Source organism: Cebus imitator, unplaced genomic scaffold (genome assembly GCF_001604975.1).
Source record: "Cebus imitator isolate Cc_AM_T3 unplaced genomic scaffold, Cebus_imitator-1.0 Scaffold201, whole genome shotgun sequence".
Taxonomy (NCBI): Eukaryota; Metazoa; Chordata; class Mammalia; order Primates; family Cebidae; genus Cebus; species Cebus imitator.
In genome coordinates this window covers 2,078,737-2,096,485 of record NW_016107516.1, presented here as the reverse complement: position 1 = coordinate 2,096,485, position 17,749 = coordinate 2,078,737, and the positions used below count along the sequence as shown (strand labels likewise).

The 17,749-nt window shown below is 41.6% G+C and overlaps 1 protein-coding gene across 18 annotated transcripts in view; it reads left to right on the top strand.

The window, feature by feature from the left end:
* PHLDB2 (pleckstrin homology like domain family B member 2) overlaps window positions 1-17,749 on the top strand; it is a 226,885-nt gene that overhangs the window by 111,341 nt on the left and 97,795 nt on the right. For 2 of the 18 annotated variants that reach the window (XM_017547809.2, XM_017547803.2), the window contains exon 1: window positions 6,782-7,629. The exons of 12 other annotated variants lie outside the window; for them this stretch is intronic. The gene's annotated coding sequence lies outside the window, so the exon portion shown is untranslated. Of the gene's footprint in view, window positions 1-6,781; window positions 7,630-7,773; window positions 7,931-17,749 lie in introns of those variants that run through there. 4 more of the 18 variants (XM_017547816.2, XM_017547813.2, XM_017547804.2 and 1 more) reach the window with 3 other exon arrangements.

Genomic DNA, 17,749 nt, shown 5'->3' with positions numbered 1-17,749 from the left:
ATATGAAACTCACATATGCTGTCTTCCCTGGTGGACTGAGCACAGATACTCCTTCACCTGAACTCTTCTGTATCATTGTTTTTTTAGTATACATTACATTATTACATTACAGTTATATACTAGGCAATATAGAACACAGTAAATGCTTAGTAAATTTGCCTTTGTTTTAACATTCCTCCTGTTCTGACGCCTGGCCCCTGCTCTGAGTTGTCAGAATTCTCTCTTGTGCTGAAGTCTGTGTATATCTGACACAACAATTTGGACATCTATCCCTGCCCAAGATGGCATTCTCTCTCTCTCTCTCTCTCTCTCTCTATATATATATATATATATATATATACACACACACATATATATATAATTATGTTGAATGTAAACATTATAATTATAATAATCTTTATATATAATTATCCTTATACATAATTATCTTTATGTATAATATTAAGGACAAATTTGAAATCAAGGTATGAGATAACTGGAGGGATAATGAAAGTCAGATCAAAGGAGAAACAAACCAATAGAGAGAAGAGAAGCTGAGTTCTCTTCAATATCCAGGAGTACTGCTGATAAGGTATTTTTTTTTCCATGATAAGCAGATAAGATACAGAGAAACTCATTGTTTTAAGCTCACTACGCTGGCAAAGTAGACTAATTCAGGGTCCTCAAGTGATAAGAAAAGTGAGCCAGATGAACACAGCGGGGTTAGGTTAATCTGAAAGAAAGACACACAAAGACACACACACACACACACACACACAAACACGATGCATCCTTTTCCTGCCTGGTTACAATACAAACTCACAGAAAAGACTGCAGGGGGAGGAGCGCAGAAAGAGAACGTTTGATGCAGAAATTAATCAGATGTTCCAAACAGATTTGGATTTTTCTCATAATTAGAAAACCTACCTTGTAATTGTTTAAAGATAAAGCAGCACATGGGGATAATCATTAAACTTACTGAGGAGACAAAAATGAGGTATTTGCCATGTTATGCCTCTAGGAGGTTAAAATGATTTCCACTTTAGTTTTAATTTTCTGATGTTAACTTTAATAATGTTTATATATTTAAATATATATTAGAAAATATATAGTAAAAACTAAATATTCAATAAGGTTATTGGAATAAAAATACATCAACCACATTTTAAAAGGGAGAGGGAAGCAAAGCCTTTAGTACCATTATACAAAAATTTAATGGTAAGCTTGATGCTGGACTTCCTGGCAACGAGGATACAAAGAGAAACACTGGCTTACATAGTTCTCCTCAACAACAGTTGCAAATCCAATGTGAAAATAGATGAAGATGGCTTTTCTAAGAAATGAAAGTACATTCATTTTTTTTAAGAGAGAAAATTTATCCAAGCACTAAATTCTAAAAAGAGTGTGTAATGTGGAACTGAACTTATATAGGACAATCAGTGTACAACACAATGGTCAACATCATTATCAATATTTCCAGAAGGGCAAATGTGGTTGGAAACTACTCTGCTGAGCCTTTTCTTTGTGCTATCTATCCCGTACAAGGAATGGTACCTACATTAACACACTTGTTCATAATATATGAGTTTTTAGTTTTCAGAATACAAGTTTGTTTCTCAATGAAGGTAAATAATGCACTCAACGTATTTGGCTAGTGTATTAGTCTGTTCTCACACTGCTATAAAGAAATACCTGCAACTGGGTAATTTACAAAGGAAAGAAATTTAATTGACTCACAGTTCCACATTGCTGAAGAGGCCTCGGGAAACTTATAATCGTGGCAAAAGGCAAAGGAGAAGCAGACACCTTCTTTGCAAGGCAGCAGGCTAGCATGAAAGCAAGCAGGGGAAATGCTAGATGCTTATAAAACCATCAGATCTCGTGAGAACTTACTGTCCCGAGAACACCAAAGAAGGAAACTGCCCCCAAGATCCAATGACCTCCACCTGGTCCCACCCTGCTTATAAAACCATCGGATCTCGTGAGACCTCACTATCCCGAGAACACCATGAAGGAAACTGGCCCCAAGATCCAATGACCTCCACCTGGTCCCACCCTTAACACTTGGGTATTATGGGAATTACAATCCCAGGTGAGATCTGGGTCAGGACACAGAGCCAAACCATGTCAACTAATAAAGGGGCTCAGTCAGGGCTTAAAACCCAGTTCTGCTTGACTTCACAGTCAATGATTTTTCCACTGCATTCTGCAAGTAGAAACTTCGTGATGCATTAAATCATCATAATATTAAAGAGAACGTCAATACAAACAATTGATCCATGAGTTAAACTGCTGTGAGGCTGAAATGACTTAATAGCTATAAAGATTTGTTAGGCTATCGTTGCAGAGAAACGAACAAACATCCAGATTCAGAACATAAAAAGTTAATCAAATCCAACCAATCTTTTCTAATAAAAGGGAACAATAGCAAAAATAATTCCAAATGGAATAACATAAATAATTCATAATATCACTGCATGTGTTTCAAGGTGAGCAGGTGTGTACAAACCTACTCCCAAAGATCACAGAAGCTGAAAGGCCAAAGAAAGAGGCTCACAAATCTAGTTTCTCGGAAGGAAACATTTAATAGAGACTTATGAACAGAAGCCATGTCCCCAGCAGCTGTGAGAAGAGATGGTGCATCTCCATGCTGTCACCCTCAGAGTGAAGAAACATAAACCAAAGGAAAAGAACGTGTAGGAGAATTGAAGTTGATCCCTCCGGTAGAGGCAAGAATGCTATGTGAATCTCCCTATGGGCAGGATTTATGGTCAAGGTTGTTTTGACCCAAGGGCAGGATTTAAGGTAACAGTAGATAAAAGTACAAATCTTAAAGTAATTCCCAGAATTCAGGTTAATCAGAAGTCAACATGTAATCTTCTATGAAATTAAACAGAAAAAAAAAAAAAAGTCAGCATGGCAGATTAGCATCCAAGACAGAGTTGCCTGAGCCTCCGTACCGTGCAGCACTTTACAGTTCCCCACCTGAGAGGGTGAAGGATATAGAAAAGCAAGATCAGGTACCGTAACCGCTATAGATGCTGGAGAGGCAAACAAGGAAGGTCTGCTGTTTAGTTTACCACAATATCCCTAGTGATGAGGGAAGGCAGAGAGGCAGGCAGGACTCTGGTCTGTGATTAAATAGAAAACTTTATTGTAAAGAACCCAGGAAATGGAAAAAGTAGAAAGACATTTCTTTCTATTTTTTAAAAACATCACCATAACTAAAAGAAAGTCTAGTAATAATAATAACGATAACAGTTGTACTTTATTTTTATTTTTTGTTTCTTTTTATTCTATCTTTTTAACAGTTGTACTTTATTAAGTGCCATATATATATATATATATATATATACATTTTTTTTTTTTTTTTTTTGAAATGGAGTTTCACTCTTGTTGCCCAGGCTGGAGTGCAATGGCGCATTCTTGGCTCACAGCATCTTCTGCTGCCTGGGTTCAAGCGATTCTCCTGCCTCAGCCTCCCAAATAGCTGGGACTACAGGTGCATGCCACCAAGCCCGGCTAATTCTGTATTTTTAGTAGACACAGGGTTACTCCATGTTGGTCAGGCTTGTCTTGTACTCCCCACCTCAGGTGATCCACCTGCCTCTGCCTCACAAAGTGCTGGGATTACAGGCATGAGCCACCACATCCAGCCAGCCTTCTATATATTTTTAGATGTTGGGGTCTGCGTTTATCTTTTTTTTTTTTTTTTTTTTTTGAGACAAGGTCTCTGTCACCCAGACTGGAGTGCAGTGATCATGGCTCACTGCGGCCTCGAATTCTCAGGTGATTCTCCCACCTCGGCCTCCCGAGTAGCTGGGACTACAGACAGTGCACCACCACACCAGGCTAATATTTTGTATTTTTAGTAGAGACAGGGTTTTGCCATGTTGGCCAGGCTGGTTTGGAACTTCTGGTCTCAAGCCATCCTGCCAACTTGGCCTCCCAAAGTGCTGGGATTACAGGTGTGAGCCACTGAGCCTGGACTGCATTGATCCAATTTAGCACTTGAAACTTCAGGGTGGTCTCGTCTATCTTCAGGCTGCTATGGCATTATGAGAGCTATTGAAAACAACTCTAACTCATCAGGAGTGGGAAGCTTTGCTGGGTTTAGTCACTTGAAAAATCACATTAATGAATACTTTCTGAGTTCCTTCCATGTGTTAAGTCTTGGAGTATGATTCATACAAATATAAATAAAATGACCCCCTTTGTCTTCTAAGAGCTTGGCTGTAGTAAGAGACAGAGATGGCAGCGGATAAAACAAGGCAGTGAAGGGAGGCCAGTGAGGATTACTTTTTGTCTAGTAATTAGGAATTATTCATTATACAGAAATGTCCCTAGCAACATTCATACTTAGAAAAGAGGTAGAAGGTAGCATTAAAGACAATGAACTCAAGAACAAGTGCTCAAATTCTGCCTCTACCAACTTATTACCTGACATCTCTGTACTTCTTTATTTTCACTTATAAAATGGGAGAGGTAACAGTATTTATCTCATAGGGCTGTTGCATCAACTAATACTGTCCTATATTTGGAAGAACGCCAGATACGTATATAATAGTAATTGTTGCTCTCAAAAAATGTTAGCTAATTTTTTCTTAGACATAAATATTAGCAATCTAATTATGGCCATTCTAAATGTGCTGTGTTAGTGCACATTCTCCTTAGACCTTCTAAAGGGAGAAAAGCTGTCTCTAAGATGTCTGTATACTCAAGTGTATTTCTGGCATTGCTCTAGGCAAGGAAATGTTTGCAGCCACAGTGCTTTGGGTCAAAGCCATCATTTCTTCTTGAGCACCATCTACATGCCAGGCATCCTTCGAGGCACACTAGGGATATAGCACTGGAGAGAACAGGCAAAACTCTCTGCCTGCCTGCCTGGCACTTACATTCTAGTGAGGAGAGACAGACAATAAACAATTTTAAAAGTACATTTTTCAATATGATAGAATGTAGTGACTTTGTCAAAAAATAAATTTTAGTGGTATGGAAAACACATTTTATAAGTAGAGTGGTCGGAGTAGGCCTGAGCATCACAGTGGCATTGAGCAGTGTCTTGAAGGAAGTGAATGAGTGAGCCCCGCAGGAACTTGGGAGGAGGGAATTCTAGGCAGAGAGGGCAATTAGGACAAAGGCCCTGAGATAGAACATATTTACCCAGGAGTCTAGTCTAGGAATATCGAGGAGGCCACTGTGGCAGGAGCTAAGTGAGTGATAAAAGGGAAGTAGGCAGTCAGGCACAGTGGCTCACACCTGTCACTCCGACACTTAGGGAGGCTGAGGTGGGCAGATGGCTTGAGCCCAGGAGTTCAAGAACAGTCTGGGCAATGTGGTGAAACCCTACCTCTGCAAAAAAAAAAAAAAATCAAAATTAGCTGGGCATGGGTCTGCATCTATAGTCCCAGCTATTCAGGAGGCTGAAATGGGAGGACTGCTTGAGCCCAGGAGGTTGAGGCTGCAGTGAGCTGCGATTGCACCACTGCACCCCAGCCTGGGTGACAAAGCGAGAACCTGTCTCAAAAAAAAAAAAAAAAAAAAAAAAAAAAAAAAAAAAAAAAAAAAAAAAAAAAAAAAAAAAAAAAAAAAAAAAAAAAATTCCAAGGTGGAGGAAATACATGGGGATGATCCGAAAAAAAGGAAGAAATGGATGATGTGGGTGAGAAAAGAAAATTGCTGGAGCACTTAACTGTTTAACTGTTGGACTGATCAGTGTAGACTTCTGTAGGGCAAACAGGACAGGGAAAAAAAAATTCCTCTAAAAAACCAGGCATTCCTAACATATGAAAAAAAGTTCATCATCACCAGTCATTTAGAGAAACGCAAGTCAAAACCATAATGAGATATCATCTCATGCCAGTTAGAATGGTGATCATTAAAAGTCAGGAAACAACAGATGCTGGAGAAACAGGAATGCTTTTACACCATTGGTGGGAATGTAAGTTAGTTCAACCATTGTGGAAGACAGTGTGGCGATTCCTCAAGGATCTAGAACCAGAAACACCATTTGACCCAACAATCCCATTACTAGGTATATACGCAAAGGATTATAAATCATTCTACTATAAAGACACATGCACATGTATGTTTATTGTAGCACTATTTACAATAGCAAAGACTTGGAACCAACCCAAATGCCCATCAATGATGGACTGGATAAAGAAAATGTGGTACATATACACCATGGAATACTATGCAGCTGTAAAAAAGAATGAGTTCATGTCTTTTGCAGGGACATGGATGAAGCTGGAAATCATCATTCTCAGCAAACTAAAGAGGAACAGAAAACCAAACACTGCATGTTCTCTCTCATAAGTGGGAGCTGAACACTGAGAACACATGGACACAGGGAGGGGAACATCATACCCAGGGGCCTGTCAGGGGATGGGGGGGCAAGGAGGACATTAGGGCATTAGGACAAATACCTAATGCATGCGGGGCTTAAAACCTAGATGACAGGTCGTTGAGTACAGCAAACCACCATAGCACATGTATACCTATATAACAAACCTGCATGTTCTGCACATGTATCCCAGAACTTAAAGTATAATGAAAAAAAAAAAAATTAAAAAAAAGCATTCCATAGGCGAGGCTCTCGCTCCCTAAAATTAGAAGTCAAACTTTTACTTGCACATATGAAAAGTGCATTAACTAAGCTATTTCTTCAGTGACTACTGAATTCTGCTCATGATGCCAGGTACTTTGCATATATTATTCAGAAGCTTATTAGCTGCCATGAAGCATCAGTATCATTTATTGCTGCACTCTAGGTGAAGAAATTGTTGCTGGGAGCTACAACAGCTTGCCCAAAGCCACAACGATTATAAGTAGTTTCCACTTCGTGGTGCTCTTCTTTGCTGGTGTGAGATCCTCAAGGGCCAATGTCCTTTATCTCTAACTCTAGAGACTCACCCAGACCTTGGAAGAGGTTCACATTCCTGCGTGCCGAGATCGATTATGAGCCACCCTCGGTCTCATTCGTTGACTTCCAATAAAGCATTGGCTGGTCGAGGTCTACATCAGCATTGTTTTCATTGGTTATAGCAACTCAGAAAAATATGTGGAAAAATATTAAAACTTTCAACAGTATGATTGCAAGGAAATCAGAATAAACGAGTTTAAAATGCCTCTGACCCCAGTCCTTAGCTGAAGCCGTTCTCCAAGGGTTTTGCAAACCTGCTTTCTGACGCATCTGGTAAACTTGCCCGGGGCGAACTGTCAGAAGAAGGTGCGGTCACCTGGAGTTTCCCAGTAGATACTTTGCTGTCCCGGGAGGAAATCATCACCCGAGGACGTAAACCCTCCCGCCCTTCTTTCGGCTCATAAAAAAAGCCTGGCACTACAGTCCCTACTGCGCTGCTGTGAACGTAGCTTTGAGAAGCAGGCGCCCAGTGATGGGGCAAACAGCCAGGCCCTTCCAGCAGCGGTGAAAGCTCCAACAGCAAACTGCCTGGGAGCGGGGTAGGTCACCAACTTCGTTGCTCTAACTCCCTGGGTGTCCGCCGCGGTGGTTAAAAAGGGGTTCGGGGGTGCGGGACCCAGCCGCGCGGAGCCCACCACTGCCGCCCGAGGGGGGCCCGACGGTGTGGCGTGGCGCAAGAGCTCGGCTTTCTCTCGCCGCCGAAAGCGGGCCGCACCGATGGCCAGGTGAGGAGGCGGCGGCAGTCGCCCAGGAGGAGAGGGTGGCGCCCACTCCGTGTGACAGGAGGGCGCCCCAGGGACGCTGCCTCCCCCGCGGCCGAGTTGGTTGCCGCCGGTTGCGCGGCGCAGGATTGGGGGCGGAGAGGAGGCAGTAGCTGCACGGGCCGAGGAGGGGCGCGCTGACTGCGCACCGCGAGCCTGGAGTGGCCGGCGGGCGCACGGAGGAGAAAGGGTGGGCGGGGGCAAGGGCCAGGCGCTGGGGCGGCGGCGCCAGCGGAGAGCGGCGGCTGGGAGGAAAGATGAGACGGTGAGTGGGCTCCGGGGGCGCAGAGTTTCTTTGCTTCTTTACCGGCTGTAGGGACAAAAGTCCGGGCTGGGGTCGGCGGTGCCCAGGCTGCGCAGCTGTGTGGGCGCCTGAACCCCGTTGTGCATGACTCTCGCGGGGCTGATTGAGGGGATCCCGGGGAGGGAGTGTCTGGGTAGGGGAGATGTTTCCAGAGTGATTGTAGGAAACAGGCAGGATGTGGGGGAACCGGGGACAACTTTATCCAGCAACTCTGGAATGCACATGGAGAGAGGGATGGGGATCCTTGCGATAGCTCCCCAAGAAAGAGAAGGTCCGCTGCTGGATGGTGTGGGGCGCCGGATTCAGAGAAGACCCCTCCCCGCAAATCTCTGCCTAGCTGCGCTTCTAGTTCACTTTCTTTCAACAGTGAACCTCACGAGCTTTAACCGCCTAGAGCTTGATTCCGATTCGGCCTTTGAGCCGCCGCCCCCCCCCCCGAAAGTTTATAGTGTGGCGGTCTCCGCACCCCTAGAGATAGCAGCTGGAAGGCTTGGGGAGTATTTTAACCCTCTGTTTCGCAAGCGCCCTGCGCGGCGGAGGCGCAGCTGAATTGTTTGCTGGTTCATTTAATAACTTGGCCCTAGCAGTCATCACTTATTAAAGAGCCGAGGACCTGGCTGACTCCCGCCACCACCAGGAAATTAAAAGGCTGACAGGCTGTCCCTCCCAGGGTTGGGGTTTCCTGTCTGAAAGAGCTTGGGAAGTCAAACTGCTTCGCAGTTCCTCATTTACCTTTCTTATGTAAAAGAGGGAGCGACGCCCGCAGCTTTTTCTGATGGTAAACTATCCCTTGTCTGGAAATCCTCCGGGCGCCTGGCCCTGCCCTCTTCCCTAGAAATCTTTATCCTGCAGCTCTGAAGTAACTCTCAAGAGCTCTAGAATGCACAGCTAGTCATAGGCAGGCACAGCTGGGAGTGGAACTAGACGAGGCATAAAAATGTGGAGTCTTTAGTGTAAATATTTGTCAGCCACATATTCCTTCATAATATGAACGTGTAAGTTACAGATGTAGATTTTCAAGTATTGGACGTGCAATTTTAAGCTTCCTTCTTTGGTTTAATTTGGGCATTCGAGATGTATCTCTGCGATTCTGACGTCTGAATTCGGCTGGGAGAGGTCTAAATGAAGTCCATAATTTCAGAAGGTTAAACTTTTGCCCTGTGAACACGTGAATTCTTGGTTCCTGGTAGGATAGCAACAGGACAGTCGGATTTGGGATAAATAAACCGTTAGAGTTGCCCACTATTTTAACAGAATGGCTATATCTCTCTTGCTGTGGCCTTCAATTGTGTAAATATTTGTTTGAATAAAGAGCTAAGGTTCTTTGAAAAGTAACAGTCGTGTCTATTCTTGGCTTCCCTTTCATATCCTCTGCTTAGTTATTTAAAAGGATTTTTTTTTTTTTTTGCCTCTTAAACGTTTAATGGGGAAAATTAAACATTACATATACTTAAGAAACTCTGTAAAGTCTCCTAACCAGTTATAACTGGCAAATCCTTTAATAGCAAGGAAGAGTTGAGTTTTTGCTCTTAGTTGGCTAATGTATTGGCTAATGTAGCCTTCTTTCACCTCTTGAGACCCAGCGGTTTGCAGATCTCAGCCTCTCTCACAAATGGAAAAATGAGATGTCTGGTTAAGAGTAGTCATCCTTTCAGTCAATTTGCAGGCCTCAGTCTGTTTCATGCAGCTGGCAGCTGCTGCTGTTCTGGTGTTGAGATCGACTGTCACGGATATCGCCTGCATCCCTGTTTGAAATGGGGAGGAAAAGATACTCAGGAAGTTAGACTAAGAACTTGCTCACTCCTATCTTCAAGAACTTTGACCAAGCTGAAATTTGTTAGCTACCTTTCCAGAAACATTTATTTGCCATGTGTGTTTGTATGTGTGTGCCAGAGAGGGAAAAATAAGCCAAAGTGATTAACCAACCTCTAGTTTTTGCTGTTTTCTTCAAAGCTCCATTTTGAGGTGTATAAGGAAGGGTTGACCGTGGAGTGTATTGGAGAAGTACCTCAGCTTACTGCAACTTCTGCCTCCTTGGTTCAAGCCATTCTTCTGCCTCAGCCTCCCGAGTAGCTGGGATTACAGGCGCCTGCCACCACGCCTGGCTAATTTTTGTATCTTTAGTAGTGGTATGGTTTTGCCATGTTGGCCAGGCTGGTCTCAAACTCTTGACTGCAGGTGATCCAGCTGCCTTGGCCTCCCAAAGTGCTGGAATTACATGCATGAGCCACCACACTAGGCCTCCTTTTAAGTATTTTTAAAAGAGTAATTAAGATTGTGGCTTTATAAGCTAATTTTCAACCCTCAGCCTGGAGGCAGTGCTATGGGCCTGTGCATGGCATAGACAGTGGCTCTGTACATCTTCTAGGTGGAGTACCTGTGCCATGTAAATCTGTTACGTCTTGGTGTACTTAATTGTTAATTGTGTAAATGTCACTCTTTTGAAACAAAAACACCTAAGTGATGTGTTTTATCTTAAAAGTCCTGACATACATTAGAGCTGTGGTTCTCAATGGGAGCGGGGATTTTGGCCCCTGGGAGATACTGGTAATGTGTTTTTGTTGTGACAACTGGCCGGAGGACATTGCTACTGGCACAGAGCTGGTAGAGGCCTGGGATGCGGTTAAGCGTCCTGCCACACACAGGACACAAAAACAGTGATGCTGCAAGCCCTGTGCTGGAGTATTGCCTGGGGGAGCATGTTAACAAGATCAGGGATCTTAATCTAATTTGGATCCTCAAGAAGCTTGTTTAACTGTGTTAAACAAGAGGCCTTTATCACAGAAGCAAATTTGTATGCAGCAGATTCTTTTGTCCTTCCCATTAAGAACCTTAATATACCATAGAGGTCTAGGAACTTGTGTTCATTGACAACTTTGAGTTGGATTGAAGTCATGGGATTTTGGAGCGTTAGAGCACCAGGGAGCCTCAGAGATCATTGATTTCTACCCCTTCATTTTATAAATGTAAAAACACTCAGAGCTTTATGCCTCACAAGGCCTCAAGTGAGCAAAGGGTGGGCAGACAGAGTTCTAGGTACAACCCAGAAGTTAAAATTTTTTAAATAGAGATTCAGGAGAATGGGAACCAAAAACAAAAAACGCTGGACCTGACCCTTTGTGAGAGTTTAAAAGCACCATTCCCTGTGAGAAAATAAATAAATGCTTCAATGGGGGAGGGGCAGCATTAGCCATGGAGACTGCAGAGCATACGCCTGGGTGCCCCACTCCGAGAAAGAGGTAATTCCATTATATGACTGTGACACTCCACTTGTGATGCCTACACCATCCTTTCCATGGCAAAGTGGGCAACAGATGGTTCTACAGACATAGCAGATGTTGCTTTTGAATCCAGGTACAAAACAGAATGTTTGAGATTTTCTGTCCCTCCCTGTCTTATCTGTTAAGAGTAGAGTACATGAATGGATATGGCTGGCCTGGACAGAAGGGAGAATGAAAGAGGCCTCCTGAGTATGGAAGAAAAAAAGACACCTGGCATATGTGGAAATGAGCAAGTGTTGGGGGAAATTGTGGGAGAAATTAATAAGCTGATGAGGGGATATCTAATATAAATTCAATTGCATAGAACAAGGATTAAGAATCAGAAGACAATTGAGATTTAACTCTTTTTTGAGCTGATAGGACAAAATAATTTTGGAGGTAAAAGGAACCTTAGAAATTGTCTTATATAAATTTTTTTCCCCCAGCCAACTCACTGGGTTAGATAGCAGCAGAATCTGCAAACCACCTGTTCTGTCGCACTTCTGCACCCACAGTCTCCACCATTCCGTCTGTTTACCTAATGGGAAAGAAAATGATGGTAAAGAAAGTTATTGTTAATTGCTTGGGAGAGTTTAAAAAGCATGGTATTTGTGAATGGATCTGTTTGTAGAAAAGAGTTATCTCAATGAGTTTTTGATGATCAGAAAAGCTGTACACCATAGCCTGCTTAAATACAAACGTGTGTACTCTCTTGTTTACATTGCTGTGGTTAGCCATTACGCTCATGATTATGGATTCTGGTTCTGTTTGCCGAGTGGTCCTGGTAGTCATTTTATCTAATAGTCAAATCTGACAGGTTCTGGCCATATAGGAAAGTTTTTAGTATGCCTTTGCTGGGAGATGTAAAACCTCTGAAAGGTGTTAAGATAGTTTCTTATCATTTTGACAGCTAGCCAAAGGGTACACCTCAAAGCCAAGTACATAGTAATATATTTAGAAATGACTCAGGAGTGATGGCCCTTTTAAGGGATCTGCCCTCCTGCAGGTACTACGTGAAAGGGGTGTAGCAGTCTTTTCATTATCACCTTTCATCTGGCCATTCTTGTTACTGTTTTTCAGATGATGGGAGAGGAAACATGAATAACTTTAAAAAAAATAATAATTGTTGGCTAGAAATATTTATTGGGACTTGATTAATGTAACTTGTCTTTTGAAAATAAATAAAACCAAAATTGTAGCTCAGGTTTTTAAATCCCTTCAAAGTAAACATTTAGTAAAGGCAGAACTTATCTCTGTGTTCATCCAGGAATTTGAACCTTCCAGGAGTTAATTTGCACGCAGTTGTTTTTATGATGTTTAAGGAGGTTTCTTAGACATTGCAGAAAAGTAGCTTTGTGCTATATCTGCTTTAAAGGCAAGATTGTTGTCTGTAGCAGCTAGTGGTCAATAAGAGAAACCCAAGTGTAAAAATCATTTGATTGATGTGTGGGAAAGCTGGAGGTTGCAGATACTTGCTATACAAAGAAACAGATTAATAAGATATAGAGTAACAGGAAAACAAAAAGGTTTTGAGAGGATTTTTACAGGAGATACTTTTTTAGTGTGTTAGGTTGATTTTATTAGATGAAGTACTTTTCCTTGCTTTACAAATTAAAAGGAATCAAAATATTGTGTATGCCAATATTTATTGTTGGCTTTAAGCCAGGTCAGCTTTTTCTGAGTCTTGCTGCTAATTCAGTGGGAATTGGTGTTGATCATCTTAGAATGTTTTGTTTGCACTTTGCATGTGACTGCCCTAGATGGCAGTATGCTCATGGAATTAGCCTGTGAAATAGCAAAAAAGTTAAAGATTGCAAGAGTTTTCCAAGATTAGTTTCTTGACCACCCTACTGCTAAAACAAAGAAAGATGAAAGCAGAGGAAACCCAGTTCCTACATTCTTTTAACCAGTGCAGACCCAATGTGAATAGCGCTTCACAGCCAAGAGATATTCAGAGGGAACTGAGAAGAGATGTCTGGCTGCCTCACTGCTTACGTCATTGCAGAATTAGCTTTTCTAAAACAGTTTAAGATTTATTAAGGAAACTGCAAGCCATGGGAAAGCAGACAAAACCTTTCTTACACATCATGCTGAATCAAATGCCCATATTATATTGCATTAACATAACTCTGACCAGGCCTTTTCCCACTATGTTATGCTGAAACAATTTACCATGCCTTTGGAATGTCATGGGCAACAGTGCCGGTGAAATCTTTTCCCAGTTAGGTAGCTGCCACCTTATCACTAAATCTGTTTCTGTTCTGTGGTCATTTCCGTTTCCTGCATCATATAATGAGCACCCCTGTGTTATTTAACCAGTATCTGTGGGAGTCTAGAAAGTTGGAACAGAAAGAACACGTAGTGCACCCTCACCATTTTAAATATGGGGAAACTTCTGCTACAACAAAATGAAGATGGGCAAATTGATGTCCTCCAGATCTTAGTTCTGTTAGCAGAACCAGAACTAGGATGGATCTTCTGACTCACTTCCCTGGCATCCTATCCAGCGTTCTTTCTACTAGATTGGCCATTATAATAAAAATAACATCCTAATGTAACCAATTCCTTTATTAGATCTTTTGACCAGAGGTATAAAAAAAAAAAAACAGCATTGATTAAAATTAAATTAAACATAGTTGATTGTTTATTTGTCTCTACTTCTTCAAGTTCTTTCCCTTCTTCTAAGCAATAAGTGGTCAAAAGGTAGATAGCATGGAAAGGAAAAATTGTGTCATGTAATATTCATTCTTTATAATCAACTGCTAAGTAATGATGATATGATATTATCATCATTATTATTTTTACTTTACAGCATTTTAGAAACGCTCCCGCTCAATTTTTTTTGGGGGAGAGGGGACAGAGTCTTGCTTTGTCACCCAGACTGGAGTGCAGTGGCACAATCTTGACTCACTGCAACCTCTGCCTCACAGGTTCAAGTGATTCTCCTGCCTCAGCCTCCTGAGTAGCTGGGATTACAGGTGTGTGTCACCACACCCAGCTAATTTTTGTACTTTTAGTAGCAATGGAGTTTTGCCATGTTGGCCAGGCTGGTCTCAAACTCCTGACCTTAGGTGATTCGCCCACCTCAGCCTCCCAGAGTATTGGAATTATAGGCATGGACCACCATGCCCAGCCATACCCACTCAAGTTTTAATTTAAAGAGAAAAGCATTACCAACATGAAGACATGATTGACCTGTGTTTGTTCCACCTCTTGTGAGCCTGCTTGTACTCTGACTATTCCCAGTTCATAAATCTTGGGTTGGAGAATGGGAATTCCAGCAAGTATTTAGGTCTGGGGAATGCTACTTTGGAAAAATAAACTATTACTCTCAAGGGGGCGTATTTTGATCAGTAGTGTGGGATACGGCAGGCTGGTGGGAAGATTGGAGAGTTTCCCTCCCATGCACCCAATTCAAGTCCACGGAGGTGATTTCAGGGTCCATAGAGAGCCTCTTTATCCACACGTGATCCCAGGTTGATAATTATCTTGCTTGAAATTAGCTTTGAGATCAAAAGATCAGAAGGTGCTTTTTCCTGTAGCATTCCTGTGCTTCAAGAAGAATATCTGAAGTACAGTACACACAGATATTCAGGACCTCCAAGTTAGTGATCTTATGATTCTCTACCTCACTGGGTGATCACATAATAAAGGAAGACCCTTTCAGCTTTATGGGCGACTTGGTCAGGATACTTGGTTGGGATCTTCTGAAGAACTCTAAAATATGGGTTTATAACTTCTAACCTAAGGAGCTCCTCCACTTGCAGAGAAGCAGTAACAGAACTGTAAAATCTACAAAGTATGTCAGTCTCTTCCTTAGTGTAAATTTCTAAGGGGTTTGTGTGTTTGTGTGTCCGTGTGAATGTGTATGTGTGTATTTTAACTTTTTAATTGAGGCTGGAATTCTTGATGTGGAGAGTGTGACAGTTTTTGTGAATGCTTTTACATGCCCACTTTATGAAGAAATCATTATTTGGGCACACAGTGGTGAAACTTAGCTACCCCATCTAATGTTATCTTGCAAATATCCTAAATGTGATGGCTGCTTACTTGTTATCTTGAAAATATATTTGCTTTCAAACTTCTTCCAGGTACTTAAAAATATATATATCAGCTTTTAGAAACTTAATTCAGTATGATAAAGGGTTAGTATTTTATACTTAAAAAAAAAATCAGCTAGGAGCCAGTGATATGACTCCAACCTTCTTTGTAAAATCAGCTACTATAATGTTTAAGGCAGTATATAGATTTTTGTTGATGTTGACTTGCAGAATGCATGTAGTTTTTTAAAAAGATATTATGAAAAATATTAAACTACACAAAAATTTAAACATACACTAAAAGAATAATAAAATAATAAACAAAGATTCATGTACCTATCACCCAGCTTCAACAGTTATTTACATGTGCTAATCTTGTTTCATTTGTAAACCTCACTTTCCCCCAAAACATGGATTGTTAAATTCCAAACATCATCGTATTTCATTCATAAATAATTTACAGTATAACTCCCCTTAAGAGTATTTTTACGATATATCATCATCACACTTTTAAAAAACCACAGCATTATCATTTATTTTCCAGTCTCAAATTCTCTGATTGTCTTATACGTCTTTTTTTAAATTTAAATTTATATTTTTCTGACACAGGGTTTCACTGTGTTACCCAGGCTAGAGTAGAGTGGCACAATCTTGGCTTACTGCAGCCTTGGCCCCCCCTGCTCAAGCGATCCTCCCACCTCAGCCTCCCCCGTAGCTGGGGCTGCAGGGTTTTGCCACCATGCCTGGCTAATTTTTATATGTTTTGTAGAGATGGGGTCTTGCCATATTGCCCAATCTGGTCACGAAGTCATGGGCTCAAGTGATCTGCCAGCCTCGGCCTTCGAAAGTTCTGGAATTACAGGCCGGAGCTACTGCTCCGAGTTTATACTTTTTTAAAAAAAAATGACAGGGTCTTGGTGTGTCACCCAGGTGGGGTCCAGTGGTGTGATCATGGCTCACTGCAGCCTTGACCACCTGGGCACAACTGATCCCTCTGCCCCTGCTTCTATCTCCTGAATAGCTGGAACTATAGATGTGTACCACCATACCCTCCTAAGTTTTAAAATTTCTGTAGAGATGGGGTCTCGTTTTGTTGGTCAGGCTGGTCTCAAACTCCTGTATTCAAACAGTCCTCATGCCTTGGCCTCCTGAAGTGCTAGGATTACGAGCCTGAGCCAGCTGGCCTAGCTTCATACAGGTATTGATCGACTTACGACCTATGCAACTTACAACCATTCGACTTTACGACCACAATCGCTAGCCACGACTGCTCCGCGTCTGGCAGCGCAAACGTTGCCCAGCTGGGCGTACGACAGTGCAGAGCAGCTTCCGGCAGCACTACCATCTCCTCGTGCATATAGCCAACTCAACTTACGACCAAATCGTGTTACGACCTGTCTGTCGGAACCAATTGTGGTTGTAAGTCGAGCACTAGCTGTACATTTTAAAAAATAGATGGATTGTTCAAAACAGGATCCAAAATCATGTTCATACATTACATTTAATTGACATGTCCCCTCAATCTCTTTAATCGAGAATACTTTTCTCTTCCTCTTGGTTTTTTTTACCCTGTTCCATTTGCTTATTGAAAACATGGGTCTTCCCTGCCTCCCTGGGGACTTTCCATATTTTAGAATTAGGTAATTACATCTGTTTTTTTTAAAAAAACATTATTTTCTGCCTTGTATTTTTTGTAATCAGAGATAGCATACTTTTAAGTTGTGTTGAGCTGAATTTATAAATATGTGTGTGTGTGTGTGTGTGTGTATACACGTATATTTCAATACTTATTGACATTGTCTCTTTTTAAAGTATTGCTAAAGCCGCTTTAACACAGATGTGAGTCTAGTTAATACAAAGCACATCTTGAAGATTTATGTAAAAGTAAGGAATTTTGCAAGTGTGAGGAAACTAATGATGCAAAAGTTTATTGAGGTTGCTTCTGCTTTCTGCCCTCCCCCAAACTGTCCTCCTCACTGGCTGAAGAGAGTTATCACAGGGAACATGCAGCCAAATTACTTGCAGAGTCTAAAGAATATTTTAAAGTTCCTACAGACTAGTCTTACTCAGGGGAGTAGCACAAAACTTTTCAAAAAATCCCTATGATTGATGGTTTACCCTCTTTACTAAGAGACCTATAAGATTTCTAAGAATTCCTAATATAAAACAATGTAGACTGATTTAAAAGTAGCCTCTGCTCACAGGAGATGAAGATCCTTCTTTGAAATATGGTTATTGCTGTTGATTGTGATTACTTTTAGGAACCTTTGAATACCATCTGGAATTGTTTTTTTTTTTTTTTTTTTTTTGGACAGAGCTCAGACTTCAGTACAGCTAGGGATAACAGAAGGGAATGGTAGCCTGGGGTTACACTGTTTTATTATGACAGGAAGAAGCTGGAAGTTTTATTTTGTGCCCCAACTTCTTCCATCTGCACTTAATGTTCTCATTATCCCCGTCACTGTCCACTTCCTTCTGGG